The sequence below is a fragment of the Lutra lutra genome, chromosome 9 (assembly GCF_902655055.1).
Source record: "Lutra lutra chromosome 9, mLutLut1.2, whole genome shotgun sequence".
NCBI lineage: Eukaryota > Metazoa > Chordata > Mammalia > Carnivora > Mustelidae > Lutra > Lutra lutra.
This window is the reverse complement of record NC_062286.1, coordinates 42,565,850-42,584,702: the sequence shown is the minus strand read 5'-3', so window position 1 is coordinate 42,584,702 and position 18,853 is coordinate 42,565,850.

Below are 18,853 nucleotides of genomic sequence, written 5' to 3'. Positions count from 1 at the left end.
GTAATTTGAATCCACAAGACAGAAATAAATAACCTAGTAAAGTTGAATACATAGGTAAATACAAAGATAGGATAAGTGTATCTTTCTTTGTGATTCATCTTCTCCTATCTCAATTAAAAGGCAATCGTATAAAACAATAATTACATATTGTGTTTCTAGGCTTATAATATGTAAAGATGAAATTAGTTTGATCATAGTTTTACAAAGGACAGTGAAAATGTAAATATGTTGGAGTAAAGTTTTTGTATTTAAAGAATGTAAATCGATATTAATCCAAACTAGATTTTTATAAATTAACATAGGAAACCATGAAGTAAGTAATTTCTAAAATATTGTCAAAGCAACAAAAAGTATATTAAAATAGTTTAGTATAGAATATTCATGACAAAAGAAAGCAATCATGGAGCAATGAAGGAACAACAAAATTATAAGACATAAGGAAAAGAAATACAAAAAAGCAGATATATGCCCTGTCATATCAGTGGCTAAACTCAATGCAAATGGAGTAAGCATAAACAATCAAAAATGAATATTGGCAGAATGGATTTAAAATATGATTTAGTTATTCATTGTCTACAAGAAATACACATTAGATAGACACAAATATGTCAAAAAGGATAGAAAAAAGATACAAACCAAAGGAGAGCAGGAGTATCTCTATTAATAACTGACAAAATAGAGAAAATAATTTCAGTTATAAAAGGGTCAGTTTATTAGGCAAATATAATTACCAACACACAAACACTTAAAAATGGAACTCTGAAATATATGAAAAAAAAAAAACTGACAGAATTAAAGGAAGCAATAGATAATTCAACAATAATGGTTGGACATTTTAATACTCCTCTTTGTTTGTTCCAGTTTTATTGAAATATAGTCAACACGTAAAAATAGTATATATTAGGTTGTATAATGTGATTTTTTTGAAATATATATATATATAGTGAAATGATTGCCACAATTACCTAATGATTGGCACAAATAGCTAATTAACATATTAGCATAATAATGTCATTTTAGATACCTACTTTTTTTGTGTGTGGTGAGAACACTTAAGATCAATTCTCTTAGCAAATTTTAAGTATAAAATACAGTATCATTAGCTATAGTTAGCATACTGTAGGTTAGATCTCCAGGAGTTATTCATTCTACATAACTGAAACTTTTCTTTTTTTTTTTTTTTAAAGATTTTATTTATTTATTTGACAGACGGAGATCACAAGTAGGCAGAGAGGCAGGCAGAGAGAGAGGAGGAAGCAGGCTCCCTGCGGAGCAGAGAGCCTGATGCGGGGCTGGATCCCAGGACTCTGGGATCATGACCTGAGCTGAAGGCAGAGGCTTTAACCCACTGAGCCACCCAGGTGCCCCCCTTTTTTTTTTAAGATTTTATTTATTTATTTGATAGACAGAGATCACAAGTAGGCAGAGAAGCAGGCAGAGAGAGGGAGGAAGCAGGCTCCCTGCGGAGCAGAGAGCCCGATGCGGGGCTTGATCCCAGGACTCTGGGATCATGACCTGAGCCGAAGGCAGAGGCTTTAACCTACTGAGCCACCCAGGCACCCCCTTTTCTAACTTTTGACCAACATCTCTCCACTTCCCCCACCCTGGGAAACACAATTAATTCTATTATCTGCTTTCATGAGTTCAACTTTTTTTAGATTCCATATATAAGTGAAGTCATGCAGTATTTTTTATTTTGTAACTTACTTATTTCTTTTAGCATAATAACCTCCAGGTTTTTCCATGTTCTTGCAAATGGCATATTTTCTTTATCTGTTCATCTGTTGGCAGTTTGTTTCCATATCTTACCTATTGTGAATAATGCTGCAGTGAACATATATATGCAGATATCTCTTTGAGAAGTGATTTTATTTCTTTCACATATATACCCAGAAGTGGAATTTCTCCATCACAAGCTACCTCTGTTTTTGACTCTTTGAGGAAACTATGTAATGTTTTCCATAATGGCTGCACCAGTTTACATTCCCTCCAAGACTGTACAAGTGTTTCCTTTTCTCTACATTCCCACCAATACCTGTTATCTTTTTGATAATAGCCATTATAACAAGTATGAGATGCTATCTCATTGAGGTTTTGATTTGCATTTCCCTAATGATAATAGTAATGTTGAGTAAATTTACATATATGCCTTTCTTTGAGAAAACTTTGTTTAGATCCAGTACCATCTGTTCATTGTAACTTTGTAATATATTTTGAAGTCAGAAAGTATAATGCCTCCAACTTTGTTGTTTTTGCTTAAGATTGGCTATTTGGAATCTTTTGTGGTTCCATAGGAATTAATTATTTTTTCATTTTTGTAAAGATTGTCACTGCTTAAGATTTTGATGCTTTCCATTTATCTGTGTCTTCTTTAATTTTCATCATCAGTGTTTTATATTTTCAGTGTACAAATTGTTCATCTCTTTGGTTAAGTTTACTCTTAAGTTTACTTCTTCTTGCCATTTTGAATGGGATTGTGTTCTTAATTTCATTTCCAGATGGTTTATCATTTGAATATAGAAATGTGATTTATGTATGTTGACTTTGGATCCTGCACCTTTACTAAATTTCCTTTTTTTAAAGGTTTATCTATTTATTTGAGGGAGAAAGGCAGAGGGGAAGGGGACAGAGGGAGAGAGAATCCAAGCAAACTCCATGATAAGTGAAGAGTCTGAGACAGGGCTCTGACTGTGTGTCACCCACGGCCCCTTAAATTTACTCTGTAGTTTTAAAATTTTTTGGTTGAGACTTTATAGGATATTCTGCATATATGATCATGTCATCTGCAAACAATGATGATTTCACTTCGTCCTTTTTTACTTCTTTCCATATTTTTAAGTTCTCTTTCCTCTTTGCTTAACAGTTGAACATTTAAGTAATTTCTCTTTTCTAGCATTTTACTATGAGTCATTGAGAGGAACTAGGATGCTCCATCAACACTTCGCTTACAGATTTCCTCAGCCAAATAGTCATTTTTTTCACTCAGAAATTCAGCCTTCCACAAAACACTAGAAAACAAACAAGTCAAGATTTTTGCCAGTTTATAACAAGGATAGCTTTTTCTTTATTGTCTAATAACAGGTTTCTCATTTCCATCTACTTCATTAGAATGATCTTTACTCCATATTTCTATCTACGTACCATTCAGAATTACTTATGTGTTCTCTATGAAGATTGAGACTTTTTCTGCATCTCTCCTCTTTTTTATTCTGAGATATCACCAGAATTGTCCTTAACACTCTATTTACAACAATGTTGGTTTTTTCTAGCATGCTCCTCCAAACTCTTTCAACCTCTACCACTTTCTTAGTTCTGAAGTTGCTTCTGTATTTTTAGGTATCTGTTAAAGTAGCACTGGTACCTCTCAGTATCATTTTTCTGTCTCAGCTTCCTGCTGAAACAAAAATGGCATACTCTGAATTACTTATAGACAGTGAGCATTTATTTTTCAGCTCTGGAATCTGGGGAGTACAAAATCAAGGCACAAACAGATTCAGTGTCTGTGAATGAGAGTCAGCTTCCTGGTTCATAAACTGCTATCTCTTTACTATGACCTCACATGGCAGAAAGAGCAGGAAGAGCACCTTTGGGTCTCTTTTGTAAGGGCACTAATACCAGTCATGAGGACTCCACCCTTATGACCTAATCTCCTCCCAAATTCCCCACTTCCAAGTACCATTACATTGGTTTCAACAGAGGAATTTGGGTTGGACATAAATATAATAATACATTATAATAATAGTAGTTATTCAAGGTGACTTTTCAGAGATGTTGAGACTTGGAGAAATCTAAACATCTTGATCTCTGTTTCTTTTCCTTTTAAAGTTTTATTTCACCGTGCCTTCCAGCATCATTATTATTGTAGGCTGTTCAGATTTATTTGATATAATACAGGAAAATCAAGTTCTTATTAATGTCCAAATTAGTTTTCACAGTTTCGTTGTAAATACTTGTAGTTGCAATATGGATTATATACCCATAGGACAAAACAAATTTTGATACTTGTGGTAAGAAGGCAGTTATCTTTGGAAAGAGTAGTAGAGAGCCAGGGTTTGGAGTAGTTCAGATTAAGACAGTATTAGTGGAAACAAAAGAAATAAGATGAGCAATAGAATTTTGGAAGAAGTGAAAATCTGGTTTAGATAATTGTGTATCAGGCAGTGAAAAGATCTGCCCAAGATCATTTTAGACAGCTCCAGGACTTACATAATCTTTCAAAGTATGTTATTTTCTGACAGTGGATTGCTGCCTGAGGAGAGACACTCTTAGGAGCAAAAGTGATTGCAGAAGAGGGGCATCTAGAAGAAGAGATGCTGGGGTAAGATGCCTCCCTTTGGATAGCCCATCAGAAGTTTCAGAATAATCCCTACAGAACTATTGCAGTTTTGTAAATACATGACTCCATAACTATAGAATGGTGGGTACTTGTAGTTATTTTACTGTTTTATTTATTTTACTTTTTTAGAACAAGGGTCAGGGAGGAGAGGAGGGAAAAGTTGAGAGAGAATCTTAAGCAGTTTCTACACCCAGCATGCAGCCTGATATGGGACTCCGTCCCACAACCCTGAGATCATGATCTAAGCTAAAATCAAGAGTCAGACACCTAACCAACTGAGCCACACAGGTGCACCCCTCTAGTGCCTCATTTGTTATAAAGTTCAAGCTACAGTTCTCTCATGAGTGATATGCACCAGGCATGAGAGGAGAAATGGAAAGTGAGGGAGAAAGAAGCAAGACATAGTCCCCAACATCAAAGTGCTTACTGTCTAGAGGGTTTACCAGTAAGCCATAATAATGAAGCAGGATAACTGCTACAGTGGAGGGGTTTCCAGGAATACGGGCAGCAGGTACTAGGTATGTTGATCTGACTGAATCTGTGGAGGAAGAAGACAGCTTGTAGATGATGTGATCCAGAGAACAACAAGAACTCTGTCTAAATCTCCATGACCTGATAAAAAAGAACCTGTTTGGCAACTACAATTAGGAAAGGTAAAGTTGGTAGCAGGGAGTTTCTCTGACGAAATCCAGCCTACTTGGTGCACAATGCCAAGAATCTTTGGGTTCATCTTTTTTAGAATACCATAATGAATTTATAAGAATCAGAGATTTTATTAAACTTGACAATCCTTTTTTTATTAATTAATTCCACCAATGCATGCTTCATTTTTTTTTTACCAATTAAGAAAAAAAAGTTAAGTAATTTCTGTGGATGGACCAAACTATTATGAGGATTCTACAAATGTTTAAAATTCATCTCATTTTAAAGCCTGTCTCTGCATGCCTAAAATTTAGTGATTTATTTGAAATTGATGAAATATTTATAATAAATAATTTCAAAAACTGCTAACACACAGACTTTTCCTGTTAGAAACTAAAAATTAAATTCCTTTGTTCGTGTCATTAAAAAAAAAAAAAAAAATCACTCAGTTGCAGCAAACCTTCCAGGCCTTGGAGAAGCAAAAGTGAGACCCAGAGAAGGGGAGTGACTTGGTAAAGGTCGTACTGCTAGTTGGAAGACATGACATTTAGAATTTAAAGTTTGCTTCACAGAGCCTCTTTTTGAGAAGGATTTTTGCAGAAATCAAACAAATAACCTCACAACATAGAGGTTTCTCTGGTAGTGAAAAAAAACTTAAGACAGGAGAGTGGGAGAGGTAATGAGAGAAGCTACAGAGACAAGAATAGGTTGTACATGTGATGTACCTGTTAGGGGTTATTTACAAGGAACTCACTTCTGTCAGTCAATGAAGTAGGATAGCATTGCGCTTAAAAGGACAGATGCTGAAATTGTTAGGCTTTCAGTCCCATCCTGGCCTCTTACCATCTATGTGACCTTCATCTATGCACTTAAACTCTCTGTGGCTTAGATACCCCATCTGAAAAATGGGGAAAATAAATGATCTCATAAGTTAAGTGTGCAGATACAATATGTTAATACATTTTAGGTAGAGTGCATATCATAATCTAACCCCCAAGTTAAAATTACTGTTAGTAACTGTTGCAGTGGCTTCCAGGAGGACTGTGTCTACCCTGACTTTTGTGATCTAGTGGAGAATTAGGAGTTATTGATAAGGAAAGCTTGAATGTTGAGGATCTTAGAGATGAATTATTCCACATGTAAACTTGGGGTTCTGAGGAAAGAAAGTCGTGGAATACCTGTTTCTCTGTGTCCCTAGGAAATCAATCATGTGGACATAAGCAGATATAATAGTGCAATCTGGGAACACAAGGAGAAACAATTGAAAAGCATTTTTAGCATAAGTGGAAGAAGATAAAGAACACAGTGTCCTTGTTTTCTTTGGTAAAATTGTGAAACTCTAAAATATCAATTGTTAGTACAGACTCATTTTCCAGATATAGAAGTCAATATTCAGGGTGGTTATTTTATCCAGTATCACATCTTAACTCATAAAAGAACTGGAAGAGAATCCTCAGTACCTGGCTCCCAGTCCAGTGAACTCAAGCAAATGCAGCTGGTCCTGTCAAACTGACATTGGCAGCGTTCATTTATTTTAATTTATGTTAATTTCCTTTTTCCTTGTTAACCCCAATCTGACCCAGCAGTCTGAATTTGATTTTTATAGAATGGGCCAAACTAGGATGTATCAAGAGCTGAATAACTAGGCAGTAACTGTCGACAGGACAATAGCCAGGAATCCTAGGAGCTGAGCCTTCCACATGCAGCAGCAAGTTCATCAGGCAAACAGGACAGTGGCACAGCCACAGGGACCCAACCTGAGACCAGCAAAGAGAGTTTGTACTCCAGAGTAATATTATAGAGATCTAGGCAGAATCATTGCCTCAGAAGAATTGGTATACTGAGTTATAAATAAACATTGAGAGGGATACCCCTTCCTAGTACAGTACAACTCTATAAAATTGTGGGAACAAGAAACAGAACAAAGGGTGACTGGGTGGCTCAGTGGGTTAAGTGTCTGATTCTTGATTTTGGCTCAGATCATCATCTCTGGGTTGTGAGACTGAGTCCTGCCGTTGGGCTCCATGCTGGGTGTGGAGCCTGCTTGAGATTCTCTCCCTCCCTCCCTTTCCTTCTGTCCCCAACAAAAGAAACAAAATAAGATGGCAGTAGTTAAAACCAGACCACAGATCATAGTAGGACCAGCTAACAGCCTGACCTAATGCTGAGCCTCAAAGACCCAGCCTTAGGCCTTTTACATTTCTGCTGATTTTAAGGACAAGTTGCTAAACACAGGGCATAAAGGAAATGGCAGTGGGTAAAGAGCCCTCAGCAATATCAGTTTAAATGTGTATGGGCAGAGTCAGGAGAGCCATTAAAGCTGGTAAGTGCCTCTGGTTGGCTGTCCTATGGGTTGAGTGCAAGTTAGTTCCAATGATTTACAAACTGAATTACGTAACTGAGGAGTTCCTTAGAGATGCTCCTGGTCCTAAGGCAAAAAAGGATCAAACAGTTGGAGATCCCCTTCTTCATCCTTTTATTTGTTTTGTATATAGGGTTTTACATAAAATTTTTAAGGGATAATAGCACTGCCAAATATAATATAAAATTTTAAAACTATCATTGAGTAGCTTGATTTTCCCCCTTTCCTATCATATCTTTCCTGTCCTGAGTTCATTCTTCCAGAGTCTTGTTAAAAATACTTGCAAATTTTATAAACTTACGTGATCTCAGATATTCATAAGTGGTAATAGCTTTTTTTTTTTTTAAAGATTTTATTTAGTTATTTGACAGAGATCACAAGTAGGCAGAGAGGCAGGCAGAGAGAGAGAGGAAGGGAAGCAGGCATCCTGCTGAGCAGAGAGCCCGACGCGGGGCTCGATCCCAGGACCCTGAGACCATGACCTGAGCTGAAGGCAGAGGCTTAACCCACTGAGCCACCCAGGCGCCCCGGTAATAGCTTTTATTCATTCATTTATTGATCTAGCCATCCTCTCAGCAAACACAGACAAGATATAAAGCACATAGCAGTCACAATCTTGTGTGGAGATAGAAATGCAAAGGAACAATATAGCATTGTATAACAAGAGGCAGATAGGAATTCTATGGAGGAACAAGCTGGTCCTGGTCACTGGTGGGGAGTTGACGTTAGGGGAGAGTCTGGGACTTCCTGGAGTATATACATTGTGATGGGGGTTGTTTGTATTCATCACACAAAAAGTAACTTGGGCTCTAACAGAACAACATGTTCAAGGGCACATTGGGGTTAAAAAAAAAATCAATAAATGAATGGCCTGTGCTGGTTACTATATTAACGCAAAACAATGTTCTCATCCTGACTGGGGAAGCAAGGTTTTGAGAATGTGTAGGTAATAGTCTTTGTGATAAGTTAGTGGGGAGGCTGTCTTGGGTATGACCCTTTCCACTAGTCTACCTCCTTTGTCTATGCTACAGATAGCCTTGGACAGGACATCATCCTCTTGGCTCTTGTACCAATGTAGTTTTTCCTGTTTTTTTTTTTTTCTTTCCCCTTAAACACATAAACTACCACTTAATGTGATTATTTAAAAAACAATTTTATTAAAAAGCATAGCCCAAGTGAACATGATGAATATTCAGGAAAAAGGCCTTCTTGGACTGTGCCCTTTTAATAACAGATAAAGGAAATTGTTATAATCACAGACACTTTGGAATTGGAACCATCATATGGACAACTCGAGAGGGCATCATTTACATTATTTTCACAGCAATATTCTTTGGCCTCAGCCTCAGAAAAGACTTATTTGACAGGCAAATGAATACCTCTTACCATTCACAATAGGAGATTGTGATATTTTATTTTCTATTATTATTATTATTTGACAGAGAGAGAGCAAGCAGGATGAATGGAAGAGGGAGAAGCAGGTTTCCTGCTGAGCAGGGAACCCAGTGCAGGGCTCGGTCCCAGGATCATGTCCTGAGCGAAGGCAGACCCTCAACAACTGAGCCACCCAGGCGCCCCGATATTTCATTTTCTAAAAGTAGCAAGAATGTTCATTAAAAGCCTGATTTAAAAAGGGATGAATCCATTTATAAAAATAAAATAAAATAAAGACAGGAGAAGCTTTGAAGTAGAAACTTCCAAGAAGAACAGATCCGAACACATTAAGAGAAAAATGAATTTTAAGAAATAAAAATGCAGAGCTGTTCTGTGCCTTGAGATGCCATCTCATTACAAACAAGGAAAGTAATCTAGCATGTAGGTACCCCTCCTTTATGCTCTTCCTTCCGGTGGGAGCCCACTTAACATTTGTTAAAAAATGGGGTGAGTTTCATTTTCACACCTGCATAGCAACTTGTGTTACTGATGAACCCCAGGAGCAAAAAAGTCTCTCAGCAGGAAGAACAATACGAGTCAGCAGGACAATCAAAGAGCAAGAATGGAAGAACTGTGCACCTGTGATTTATGACTCAGTGGCTTTTAGAGTAGATTGTTTTCTGAATGTTGTTTTGTTTTTGTGTTTTGGTGAATTGCTACTTTTTTTTTAATCTCCTCTGTAGTTTGAAGCATATTCATGATATTGGTATTGACTTTTGGTCCGTGACTGCTTAGCTCAGAGTTAAAGCAAGGATAGAATCCTAATGGGACCAATTTAATTTGATCAGGCCTCTGTAAAATGGACTCTGTTTATCATACTACTCCCCTAGTTCTGCATCTCCTAAACATTATTACATGGTCAAGAAGATGTCACATGAGCACAAAATATACACTAAAATAGCTCCTCTCTGTCTCTGTCTATCTCTTTCTCTTTCTCCTTCTCTTTCAGGAACAAAATGGGCTTATAAAAGACATTACCTATAGCAGAAGCAATGCAGTTGAATATTCTTAGTCCACTCTGAAACAGAAAAGAAGCAATAAATGTCCAACATAAGTGTATTGCAACCACTTTTACTGTGTTTTCAACTGTCTTGTGCTTCTTCTTTAGTGTCATGTCACAGAAGTCAAAGGAACAGCATAAGGAATGTTGTCAAGGTACTGTCATAGCACTGTGTGGTGACAGATGGTAGTTGTAGTGACCATAACGTAACATACAGAGATGTTGAATTACTATGTCCTACACCTGAAAACTAATGTAACATTATTTATCAACTATACTCAATCAAAAAATTAAAATAAAATTAAAAAAATTCAGCATTGGCCTTGCTACCACTGAGAGCATGTTTTAATTTTATCCTCAGAGAGTTCAATCAGATCATAGAAAAAGAAACAAACAACAACAACTCGAAAACTTGAAACAAGATTACTATGAAACTGCACAATGTAGACAAGTCACAAAAGTAGATTGGGACTCAAAATAACACCAGACTCCCAACTATCAGTACCTCACAACACAGCATGCCTTCTTCATTCTGAGAAAAAAATTATTTTGAACTTTAAATTCTATATTCAGTTGAACAATCAAATATGAGGAGAAAAAAAGGCATGAGTATACATGCAAATTCTAAAAATGAAAAAAAAAATCTTCCTGAAACTTTTCTTAAGAAAATAGAAAGGTGGAATCAAGGAAATAAATCAGGGAAACAAGGAAATAAATCAGTAACAAATCAAGGAAATAAATCAGTAACAAGGAGCTTGCACTAACTGCAAAACAGGGAGTTGGAGGTAGAAGTGAAGTGTGCAGACTTCATATGCCCACAGCTCTGCAGCTGTCCAGAATGGTGCTGGAGAACTCAAGCTCATCACCAAACAGTAGCTAAAACAGGGATGATTAACTCTCATGCATTTTCATTTGTAACAGTTGATTTTGACTCCTGTCAAAAAGCTTGTGCATGTAATAGTGATGAACATATAGAAATTTCATAAACAGAATAAGTGGCAATTATTAATTACATGTGAAAATTCTCAAGAAAAAAACCCGTATATGTATATGTATATCATAACTGACAAGAGGGGAAAATAGCTCACACTCAAACAGTAATGTAAAAAAAATATTCATTCAACAGAACACGTGGAAAGCACTCAAAGATAGAAGAAAGGTCATGTGTTTACATGGATGGAGTGTGTATGTGTGTGTATTTTTTGGGTGAACTGAATTTGGATTCAAAGTGGACTTTGGGAGGAAATTGCTATTCTTCATCCTAATCCTCATTCTGAGATTTAATTTTACAATATATACATGTTCTGCTTTGGTTAAAACATAAAGTAAGATACTGGACATTCTTCCAGAGGTTGTTGCCTCACTCAGACTCTGGTGTTCTCCAGTTGTGGTTCAGAAGGAGCAATATATTGTCTCCCATATTGCATAAATTTACCAAAGACACCTGAGAAAACTGATGGAAATAAGCAGAGATGAAAAAAGAGAAGAGAGAATGCTGATTGCTACTTTTGTCTCTATAATCAGCCTCTGTGCCATTCTAGTATGCATGCTACAGATTGCTCATCATGGATTCTGAAGTGTGTGCGGCCCAATTGGATCTTTTTGTTGTTGTTGTTAATTTTCTCTCTCCTCTCCTTTTTCCTCTCTTCCTTTTCTTTACCACTGCCCAGTGATCTCCCATGTCACAAATAACTTTTGGCAACTCTTCATCTCTCTCCTTTTAAAAATTCTAAGGCCAGTTTTGCTGAACCAAGTAACAATAATTTATTTATTTTCTATATAATTTCTTTTTATTTTATTACATGTATGTTGGTTATTTTTAAAGACATGTTCCAAAAGCTTTGGTAGAGTTTTATGGCTTGGCATTTTCAACTGAATTTGCTTGTGTTTTATAGCAGAGTTTTCTTCTTGAGACATAAATTATACTAGCAAAATTAGGATTAGCCATTTTTTAGGCTATTTCTCTTATATTGGGCCATACAAGTTGCTTTTTTGTTTTTTTTTCCCCGAGAGATGTTAATGTTGAAAGTGTGATGAGGGTTCTTTTTGGAAATTAAAGAGACCCAGACACACCAGTTTATGACTTAGCAGTAGATTACTGTAGATTATTTTAGAACTTCCTTTTAGGCTTTTAGCTACAGTGATTCACTAGCTTTCTAGTTGTTGAATGTGTCACTATGGTAACAATTCATCTGATTTGTTAAGGAACTCTGTGACCTACACCATCATTAACTCAATTTAAGCTACACAGATTTGTGAGGATTCAATATATTAAGAAATTAATGTCTGACACGCAATCTATTGTGAGAGAATATGATGAACAGCCCCATTTGTAAGTGCAATTGTATGAGACACGTTCAGCTTACGAAAAGGAACAAACTACCTATTGGCTCTAACATAGTCACCATCTCTGTGCAGATGTATTCTGCTAGTAATGAGGCCAATAGATAGATTGAGAAGAGTCGCTCCTTGGAAACAGCTCCTGAGCAATATGTTCTGGTTACCATGTGTTTTTGAAAGTAAAGTTATCTTTTATTTGCAGAGCCTTTCCCTTCATCTGGAAATGATCCCTCCTTCTTTTATCCATCAAACTTTTAATGTATTTATTTAACACAAATTTATTTGGTGTGAAAATCACAAAGATGGATGAGACATGTCCTGTTCTCAAAGTTTGTATAACTCATTAGAAAACAGATATGTGAAGGATTGGAAGAATTTTTTGTAAGTATGGTTGTTTTAATTAATTAAGGTGTACTATCGCTTGAAGGAGAAAAGTACTCAGTTTTTTTCTAAAGGTGTAGATGATGTAGGTGCTCCAGATGGGCACAATAGCATCTACAAAGCCCAAGCAAACCCATTTCTTAAGTGGAAAGTAAGTAATTTGTATCTCTGTACAGTGAGTAAAGAGGCTGGAGACAGTATATGCCATATCAAAAAAGTCTTATAATAAATTCTAAGACATCTGAAAATGTAGACAAAACAAGATAGAGATCTGTTAAGGGTTTCAAATAATATGTATTCATAAGTAATATGAGTAGAAGTTCAACCAGACAGCCAGGGAGAGTGGCTACCAGCCTGACAGCCAGGGAGCAAGTTGAGAAGCTAAGTAAATCACAGAAGAGAAAATGTACACCAGGCCTAGGATAGCAGAAATCTGATAAGCAATTACTTGAGACAGTTAATGCAAAAAGATTTATTGACTTGGGATGTAGGTGTATATTTATATGTGTTTGTTGTGTGGAGGTATATGGGGATAAGGGGATAAAATAGTAAAGTAAAATGCCATTGGTAATTATTATAAATTGTACGTTATCTTACATGTCTCCATCTTGTCAAATAAACAAGTTCCTTCAAGTCAGTGGTTCTCACACATTTTTAAAAATTGTGGTAAACTATAGATAACAAAACAGTGTTTAGCTATTTTTAAGTGCATTTCCAAAGCTTCTTTTGTCATCCCAAACAAAAACTATAATCATTAAAGAGTTACTCCCCATTGATCCCTTCCCTCCAGCCTCTGATAACTTTCTAATCTACTTTCTATCTCGATCAGTTTGCCTGTTGAAGATACTTCATGAAAGTGAAATCATGTAATGCAATTTATTTTGTCTGCCTTATTTCATGTAGCATAAAGTTTTCAAGGTTCATTGATGTCCTAATGTGTATCAGAACTTCATACCTTTTATAGCTGAATAATAGTCCATCATATGTATGTATCACATTTTATTTATCCTTTTACCTGCTGATGGACCCTTGGATGGTTTCCACCTTTTGACTGTTGTGAACAAAGCTGCAGTGAACATTGGCATACAAGCATCAGTCTGAGTTCATCTTTTCATTTTTTTTTTTTTTTTGTATACATCTAGGAATAGAATTGCTGGGGATAATTCTGTGTTTCTCTTTTTAAGAAACCACTAAACTTTTTTTTTCCATAGACCCTAAATCTTACATTCCCATCAGCAATGTACAAGGGCTCCAATTTGTTCACATTCTCACCACCACTTGTTATTTTCTTTTTTTTTAAAAGAAATTAGGGACGCCTGGGTGGCTCAGTGGGTTAAGCCGCTGCCTTCAGCTCGGGTCATGATCCCAGTGTCCTGGGATCGAGTCCCACATCGGGCTCCTTGCTCAGCAGAGAGCCTGCTTCTCCCTCTGCCTCTGCCTGCCACTCTATCTGCTGTGCTCACTCTCGCTCTCTCTCTCTGACAAATAAATAAATAAAACAAAACAAAACAAAAAAGAAATTATAGCCATCTTAGTTATTTCATATAATTTTACACTCAAGGTATCTACTTACATCCAGCATATTGAATATATATGTGCACAAAATGTACTTTTGTATATTTATAAAACCATATGCATAATTATATATACATGTATATGTGTATGTGATTTTTAAATTCAAATCAGAGCTAATTCTTATAGCCCAGAAATTATTCTCCTAGGTGTATACTCAGAACAGACTTGTAGTACTTTTAATAACCAACAAAAACTTTGTGGCTGTTGAATGATAAGTAAATTGTGGATACTCATGGAAGGAAATACTACATAACAGTAAGAATTAACTAGCTACTGCTACTACTTCGAAACAATGTTTGGAACTCACAATATGCTGAAAGAGCTACATGCAAAATACTAAAATGTAATACTGTTTACATTTCAAAAATAGGCAGAAATATATCATGTTATAAGTGTTGCAAGTTTGCAGGGTTCTTGTCTCACTGAGTCAAGGAATGAATCTCTGGACACAAAAGTATGCAGTGAAGTGAAAGTTTATTAAGTGAAGATTAGAACAGAAAGGAAGGAACTCTCTAGAGTGAGAGGGGTCCTGAATGGGTTGCCACTGAGGGCTTTTATGGTGGATCTTACATAGAAAACCAACCAGGGAACTTGGTAAATTTCATGTTCATAACATGGTGAATTTTTAAATATAATGAGGATATCCTGTCTATTTAGAACCAACATGGTAGAGTTATTTCTTTCTTTGTAAATATCATGAGAATATCCTGTCTATATTTAGAACCAACATGGTAGAGTTATTTCTTTCTTTGTAAATATCATGAGAATATCCTGTCTATAATTAGAATGAATGAGATGTTCTTATAAATATCATGAGACAAAACAGGGTATTCCCTTCTCTCTGGTTAATATCTCTTCTGTTTCTCCACATCTGGGATTTCTGTGAGCCTGGTTATGTAGTCCCCTGTTTGAGCCTATTCAGGTGCCCCCACCTGTCTCTCCGGACCAATTCTTCATTAATTTCCTGGTTGACCCATTCGTTCTTGAGAAGGATGCTCTTTACTCTCCATGTATTTGGGTTCTTTCCAAATTTCCTCTTGTGATTCAGTTCTAGAGTTCTGATTGAGTTCAGAGCATTATGTTCTGAAAATATGCAGGGGATGATCCCAATCTTTTGATACCAGTTGAGACCTGATTTATGTCCCAGGATGTGATCTATTCTAGAGAATGTTCCATGTGCACTAGAGAAGAGTGTGTATTCTGTTACTTTGGGATGGAATGTTCTGAATGTATCTGTGATGTCCATCTGGTCCAGTGTGTCATTTAAGGTCTTTATTTCCTTGTTGATCTTTTGCTTGGATGATCTGTCCATTACAGTGAGGGGAGTGTTAATGTCCCCTACTATTATTGTATTATTGTCGATGTGTTTCTTTGATTTTGTTATTAATTGGTTTATATATTTGGCTGCTCCCACTTTAGGGGCATAGATATTTAAAATGGTTAGATCTTCTTGTTGGACAAACCCTTTGGGTATGATATAGTGTCCTTCTTCATCTCTTATTATAGTCTTTGGCTTAAAATCTAATTGATCTGATATAAGGATTGCCACCCCAGCTTTCTTTTGATGTCCATTAGCATGGTAAATTGTTTTCCACCCCCTCACTTTAAATCTAGAGGTGTCTTTGGGTCTAAAATGAGTTTCTTGTAGACAGCATATTGATGGGTTTTGTTTTTTTATCCATTCTGATACCCTGTGTCTTTTGATTGGGGCATTTAGCCCATTTACATTCAGGGTGACTTTCAGAAAGTGGTTGAATTTCTGTTTCTAGAATTGCTGCTCTTCTTCTCTTCAATCTCCTTTTGCATTTGTAGGTGTTTGGAATGGTTTGATAAACTATCTAACTGATTTCCTGCTACCTGGTGTTATCTCAGCCTGCTACTTCTCCACCATCTTGACTCCTCTGCCCTGTGCATATTCTTTTTAAATGAAAGATTTTTTTCATGATTTCATCAATTATCATTAACTATAAATTACTGAAAGAAAAGAAATATATTGTGGACTTGACTTAGCATACTGCATATATGGATAGTAAGTGTTAAAAATACATCAAAGGGAAATTATAAATTGAGTTTCAACTGAAAAGTCGTAGTACAATAATACAATATTATTTTCTACACAACTGCTATTGTACAAAATATATTTGGTGTGTTACATAAAATGTAAGTTTAAAAATCTAAGAAAAAGCATGGTTATAGTAACCAAAAGATGGCCAGTATATAAAGGTGACCATATAGTATTACCCCAGGGGACTATATAAGGAGCTCATGAGAACAGAATTGAATTTAATTTGGTTATTGTAGATGATTAGACTTTTGAGAGCATGTTTAATATTCTAATTCCTTTTTTTAAAAGATTTTATTTGACAGAGAGAGAGACAGCGAGAGGGAGCACAAGCAGGGAGAGTGGGAGAGGGAGAAGCAGTCTTCCTGCCTAGTTTCCCTATGTGGGGCTCAATCCCAGGATCTTGGGATCATGACCTGAGCCAAAGGCAGATGCTTAATGACTGAGCCACCCAGACACCCTTAGTATTGTAATTTCTAACATTCCACATTATCTCATTTAACTCACACACCAGGCCTGCACAAGATATATGATAGAACATGTTGTTCCTATATTTAGATACTAAAAATGAGACCTGGAGATTTTAACCAAACTTTCAAAGATCCCACAGTTAGTCAGGCAGACTGTAAGCCAAGGTCTTCTGATTCCTAAGTGGTTTTCTAGTCAGTTATAATTCTAGATTTTCCTATTTGGAGCTCAAAAATTTTTTTAGCTCACTAAATGTGCAGATTTTTGAATCACATTCAACCAACCTCTGGGGATTCTGAATAATTGAGATTTCAGTCCCAGAAATCTGCATTTTCAACAATTGTTGATTCTGTAATGGTTGTGGTTACTCTGTAGATCATGATTTGAGAAACACTGTTGTCCTGACCTTCCATCTTTTCTTGATTTACCTCACTTCCTTGCTGTGCTATGCCCAGTGCTACAGAGCAGACACTAGCAGTAGACTACATCTCAAGAGGAAGACAAAATTCATTGTCCTGCTCCCCTACCTCAGGCTGGTATCTAATAATCCTGGTGTATGTTGTGGGTAGGGTCTTCACAACTCCAGCTCCCGTCTGAGAGCTACACATTGGTTCTATCTCCATCAGTAGACTTTGGGCCCTGGGCTCTAGGAACAGCTTTCTTTTATCTCTGTATTCCTAGGAGTGACAGTTTCTCTTGCTTTTGTTAATGTTTGGGTTGTCACACCTTCCTCTTTTTGGCTTCTTTGCTGTTCCCTCAGGATTTTTACCCAACTCCCTTCACTAAATCTCATCTATTTTAAATATTAATAGTCAGTTTCTCTTTGCCAATTTGGACCCTGACAGATACAATTACCATAGGTTTTTTTTTTTCCCCAAATGAAGTTAATTGGTGATGCCAAATGTCACATAAGTCAGTTAATGCTGCACACTAGTCCAAATTCAGGCAGTATCTATGGTCTGCCCTCTGGAACATGGGAATCTAATTGATCGCGTGGAGCCTATATAGAAGTATAAGGGTTAAACAGAAATGCTCCTAGGACAGATCCTACAAAATTAGCAACTAGGAATTTCATTTGTTCATTTATGTGTATATTTATTAAAGCACAAAAGAAAGTCCTGGTCAGTTGACCACTAAGGTTGCTACCCCAGAGTAAGCTAATGAGATAAGATTCAAAGACTAGAGGAACTGGATTCATTAAATCTGGTAGGAGCCTACCATGGTAGTTTGTCTTGAGACTCCAAGGAGGAGACATCAATCCAAAACTCCAAGCCTTTTTTTTTTTTTTTTTAATTTCTATTTTATGCTGCAGAGAGGTGCTGGGGTAGGAAAGTGAAGTTCTGGGTTCTTGTCCCAGTTTTGCTACCAGCTCTGTGAGCGACTTTGGGCCTCACTGTGTTCATATGTGAAATGAGTAAAGACTAAGGAGATCTTTTCCTGTTACATAGTATGATTCCTGCTTATTTTTTACCTCCTTGGACAACAAGAAATACTTGACATACGATAGGTCAGTGTTTGTGAAATACGAGACCATTGAAAATGCCAACAGACACTTATTTATTACCTAAATATCCAGTAGCAGATATGCTCTTTACATTCAGAGATTTCTTTCTATATAGCAGTCAGTCTTCTCCCTAATACATTAGTCAGATAACTTGAAAAGAGAGGACTATTGATGCAAATTTGCTTAAATTATTAAAGAGATGATTATATTATATTTGCACCCAAGATGTTTTATTCTATAGTAAAAAGATTGAGCTCTATACATGTTCGTCTTTGAAATGCATTTTTAAGGAGTATATTTAAAACAAAACTTTAAGGAATTTTAAAGTTTTCTTTAAAGAATATTTATTAGGATGCACAAAATGTATCTAAATGTAGAATAGTGACTTGTTTTTTTAAAGATTTTATTTATTTGTTTGACACAGAGATCACAAGTAGACAGAGCAGTAGGCAGAGAGAGGGGGAAACAGGCTTCCCACAGAGAGCAGCGTGCCCAATGTGGGGCTCAGATCCCAGCACCCTGAGATCATGACCCAAGCCGAAGGCAGAGGCTTAACCCACTGAGCCACCAACGCAGCCCTAGAATAGTGAGTTTTATCACTTATTATTTTGATTCACATATCAATTTTAATTTTTAAAAAATTAAATTAACATTAAATTAATTAAATTCCCAAAATTAACAGTGAAGAAAGGACTAAAGAATAAGTGAAATATTCTTCTGTGTAGGGAGAAATCCTATATATTGTCAAC